Here is a 5,419-nt window from a genome sequence, read left to right as displayed (position 1 = left end):
AGCACCAATGTCTTAGCCTTAAACATGATTTTTGCCAATAAAATTGGCCCACATGGCAGATAAACAGAAACATGACTAAGATATTTTGAGTTTTAGACTTGTTTACTTGCCTGCTTTGAGTTTTGTTTGGAGTTTGTATGTTTGCTTGAGACAAGATTTCCTATACCCCAGATTGGTGTCAAAATGTGTTACAGAAGCTAGCAGTGAATTCCTGATCCTCCTGCCTCCACCTCCAAATGCTGGGATTATAGGTGTGTTACCAAACCCAGCCTTGGCTTTAGTTTTGGTTCCCTCCCTCCTCTCCCATTCTTTCTTTTCAGTTTTGTTTTATTTGCAGTACTAGTATTGAGCCTAGGGCCCCAGGAATGCTGGCAAGTGGTCTACCACTGACTCACATTCCAGTTTGGTTTTGTAAGGTAGGTCTCACTATGCAGCCCTGCCTACATTGGTGCTCTTCGTGCTCTTGCCTCGACTCCCAAGCACTGGAATTACAAGAATATACACAACGCCCAGCCAACACATTGTACAGAAAACAGATGTAATTGAATAAGCTATTATAATCACCCTTGAACATTACCCAGAGAAATAGAACTTTGGTAGACACCAAATGCCCCCACTGCTATCACAGCCCTTCCCCCATCGCTGTCACAGCCCTCCCATCTTGCCACAGATAGAATCACAATGACCAGCCATCATTTCCTTGCATGTTTATAGTTTTCTCACCCAAATGTGGACACTTACACACTATGACTTAGCCTTCCCTGGCCTGTTTATAAATTGTAAAATGTTTGGGGTTGAAGCCAGCGCCTTGTGTAAATGCTAGGAAGTGTTCTACACAGACCAACATCATCAGCATTGTTTTGTTTCCAAAGACAGGGTCACTCTACATAGCTTTAGCTGGCTTTGTTTTTGCTATGTGGCTGATCTCAAACTGTCTGTCTACCCTCACTTCCAAGTGCTGGAACTACAGCCATGTCCCACTTCGCCCAACTTTATGTGTATTTCATATGTATTTTAAATCTATTAATTCACAGATGATTCCTCTATTCCTTCCTTGTTTTTCAAGTTAGCCATTTGGGAAGGTCTAGACATGGATGTTCAATGCCTGGATTAATTAATACACAAGTATCTACAAAACAGACATCCTCAGGCCCTGTTGTAAGAGCTGGAATAAGTTTTATACAGGCATGCTTACCAATTAAGGGACGATTAATTCTATTATTCTATTTCATTGCCTTGTGGCCTACTTTAGACATGAGCTGCACAACTGTTGCTTATTTTCCTTTACTCACCATCTTTAAAATGACTTAGTCTCCCATTATCCTTATTTTTTGTTTTCTGAAACAGGGTCTCATGTATCCCAAGCTGGCCTTGAGGATTGCTGGTCCTCCTGCCTCCTATCTCCAGAAACAAACCAAAACCACCAAACCAGGCTGATGCAATGCTGGCAACAGCTCCCACAGCCTTGTATGAGGTAGGCAAATGCTGTACCAACAAAGCTACATTCCCCAGCCTCCTGCCTTTCAAAAGGATAGCCAGTTGCTTATAACAACACACACACAATGAACTTCCAGATTTAAACACTTTGCACTTAATAAATTATATGTACTAATGTTCAAGTTCTCCTACCTTTGCCGATGGAAACTTGGCTGAGTCATTTTAACAAGATCCTATTAGTTCCTGCCTGTTTCCCTGCTGGCATGGATTGTTATACAAACATCTTGTATATTTTATGCCCCAGACCTAGAATCAACCAGCCTCTAAGAAACTGGAATCTTTCAGTAGGAAACAGTATGCAAAAGCTACAAGCTCGCCGGGCGGTGGTGGCGCACGCCTTTAATCCCAGCACTCGGGAGGCAGAGGCAGGCGGATTTCTGAGTTCGAGGCCAGCCTGGTCTACAGAGTGAGTTCCAGGACAGCCCGGGCTATACAGAGAAACCTTGTCTCGAAAAACCAAAAAAATAAAATAAAATAAAATAAAATAAATAAAAAAAAAAAAAAAAAGCTACAAGCTCCTGAGCATGGTGGCACACACATCTGACCTCAGACACAGACCGTGGAGAGTTTGAGACCAGCCTAACATGGTGCCCAGGCTGGGCTCAGCTTCCTGGGTGCTGGGATTACAGGCACCAGAAATCACACCCAACTTTGACTTGTCTCAAAAAAATAGATCACAGGGCTGGCAAGATGGCTCAGTAGATGCAGATGCCTTGCTGTCAAGCCTGACAACCTGAATTCAATCCTTGAGACTCACATAGGAGAATTAACTCTCCACATTCACACGCACATACACACATCACACGCACATATGCACATACACATTCACACAGGCACATGTACATACATAGTAAAATTTATAAAAATAGCAAATAAAACATGATCTGTGCACTAGTTCATAATCTGTCATTCTTTCTAGACCTTTCCAGTGCTAAAGAAAAATGAAACACCTGTATTACTTTCCTATTGCTGTGATAAAACACCATGACAAGACAACTTACAAAAGACTTTATTTGGGTTTCCAATTCCAGAAGGATAAGAGCTCATGCTGGGGGCTGGAGGGAAGTTAAGTGTACTCGAAGCTCTTGCAGAGGAGCCAGGTTCAATTCCCAGCACCCTCATGGTGGTTCACAATAATCTATAACTCTACTTTCCTATCTTTCATCTGATCTCAGTGTATGTGAAATGTGTATCTAGTGTGTACCTGTATATGCAGGCAAGATACACATAAGATCAAATGTATAAATAACTGGTGGTAGTGGTACACACCTTTAATCCCAGCATTCAGGAGGCAAAGGCAGGAGGATCTCTGAGTTCGAGGCCAGCCTGGTCTATAGAGCAAGTTCCAGGACAGCCAGAGCTATACAGAGAAACCTTGTCTTGAAAAAAACAAAACCAAACAAAATAAGCAAGTCCACGATGGGGGCAGAATGGAGGTGTGGCAGCTGGAGCACGAGCCGAGCACTCACGTTTTGAACAGAAAGAAGCGGAGATTGGGAAGTGGGGACAGCACGGGCTCTGGTCAAATTTAACTCATGAGCCAGCCTCTAGTGACCCACTTCCTCCAATGAGGCCACACCTTCTAAACCTACCCAAAGAGGAGTTTCACCACCAGGGCATCAAGTATTCAGATACCAAAGATAATGGGATACATTTGTCTGGTTTTTTGTTGGGTTTTTTTTTGTTGTTGTTGTTGTTGTTTGAGACAGGGTTTCTCTGTATAGTCCTGGCTGTCCTGGAACTCACTCTGTAGACCAGGCTAGTCTCAAACTCAGAAATCTGCCTGCCTCTGCCTCCCAAGTGCTGGGATTAAAGGCGTGCACCACTACTGCCTGGATCAAGGGATACATTCATCATTCAACTACTACAATACTTGATAATCTTATGGCACTTACCGTCCAAAGTCAGGGTTAGTAGATGGATGAGGTGGTGCATGCCTGCAGTTACAGCCCCTAGAGGGACAAGATGTAAGGACTGCAAGTTCAGGCCATCCTGGGCAATCAATGAGACCTTGTCTCAAATTCAAAAGTGAAAAAAAAAAAAAAAAGAACTAGAGATGTAATTCAGTTATACAATACTTGCTTAGCATGTACAAAGCCCTGGGTTCAGACCCCAAAACTGTACACGCTAAAATAGGGGTACAGGTTTTACTTCTTCTATAAAACAAAACACACACTCATGGGCACACGTGCGCGTGCGCGTGCGCGTGCGCGTGCGCGCGCGCGCGCACACACACACACACGATTCTTTTTTATGTGTATGGCTGCTCAGCCTGCACATGTATCTGTGTATATATGTTTCAAAATCAGAGTGACAGATGGTTGGGAGCTGCCATGTGGATGCTGTGTCCTCGAAAAGAACAGCCAAGGCTGTCAACCACTGAGTCATCTATCCTGTCCTCCTCAGTGTCCCCAGATCTAATCCCTAAGGATGTAAGATGACTTGGGATATAACTCAGCTGGCAGAACTCTTCCTTAGCATGCATGAAGCCCTAGATTCAATCCAAGTTCTATATAAAATGGGGTGTGGTGGTACTCACTTGTAGATCCCAACAGTCATACGAGAGGCATGGAATTCAGGTTTCTCCTCAGCTATAGAGTGAATTCCAGATCAGCTTAGGCTACATGAGATGCTGTCTCAAAAGAAAAAAAAAAAAACCTACGACATGAGAGTTAGAATATTTCATCACTACTTAACTGTTTTCTAATAAGCACATTTTAAAGTCCCTAGATAAATTAGCACATTTCTCCCTTCTATCTTACATGGGAAATGCTTCTTTCTTACAGCGTGCAAACACTTGTGAGGGCATCGGTCACTTCAGAAGACTGAGCTCCCACAATCACTAGGCTCCTGTTGCAACCAAAGAGAGGCTGTGAAGGACCACCCCCCACATGAAAACTTGCCATCCTTTCCCCAAAAGACCAGGTCGCCCTCTAGTGGAGCTGCTCAAAAAACAAGGCCAAACCTGGTGGAACAGGAAGTCAGCCGACTGATATTTACTTAATCATTAGCCGACTTGGTCTTAAAATGGGTGCTGAAAGAAGAGAAACCTCTCTGTGGTTAGAGTGACTAACTGGGGACAGCAGAAGCTTCTCAAATTCAAAGTACTTTACAAACTCACCGAGCACTGAGAGGTCAAGAACATGTCAAATGACCTTTGGGTGTAGGGGTGCTACCACCTCCTCCCTGCCTTTTTTATAAATATTACTAATTTATTGATATTTCTCCTCTTCTTAGCATTTACAGATCTTACTTAAACCTAGTCATAGTGTGACTCTGTCATCAAAACAGGTGGCAGAGGCTGGGAAGGTGGCTCAGTCAATAAAGTACAAGCAGGGACACCTGATTCTGATCCCCAGTATCCACCTGAAAAGTCCAGCACTGCCCTTGTCATACATTTGAAATGCCAGGACTAAGGAGCAGACACAAGAATTTCTTGCTGGCTAGCCAGTATGGCCAATCAGCTCCAAATTAAGTGAGAAGCCCTGTCGCAAAAAGTAAATTGGTAAAAAAATTTTTAAAGAAGCCATGAAAGTAGGAGGGGGTTTGAAGGGGGGTATCAGAGGGAGGGGAGCAGTTGAAGTGGCCGTGATCAAGATATACTGTACATATGCATGAAATTCTCAAGTAAATAATTTAGAAATTTTTGAGGAAGACACCAGACATTCATTTCAGTCCTCTACACCAACTGATACACGTGTTCATATGCACCAGAACACAACAGGACACACAAACGCACCACACACATACACCCACACATACACAAAAAAAAGATAGTGAGGAAAAAATTTTTTTTTACAGATATCTTTTCTGGACTTAATCATAATGTTTTGTTCATGTTACACCTTAGTTATTGTCCATTTTATTATTTAATCACATAATGAGCTTGGATTTTTTAAATTGGTATTTACTTATTTGGGTG

Source organism: Grammomys surdaster, unplaced genomic scaffold, assembly GCF_004785775.1.
Source record: "Grammomys surdaster isolate TR1022 unplaced genomic scaffold, NIH_TR_1.0 125630, whole genome shotgun sequence".
In the NCBI taxonomy this organism is placed as follows: domain Eukaryota; kingdom Metazoa; phylum Chordata; class Mammalia; order Rodentia; family Muridae; genus Grammomys; species Grammomys surdaster.
Note: the sequence above shows the minus strand (reverse complement) of the source record.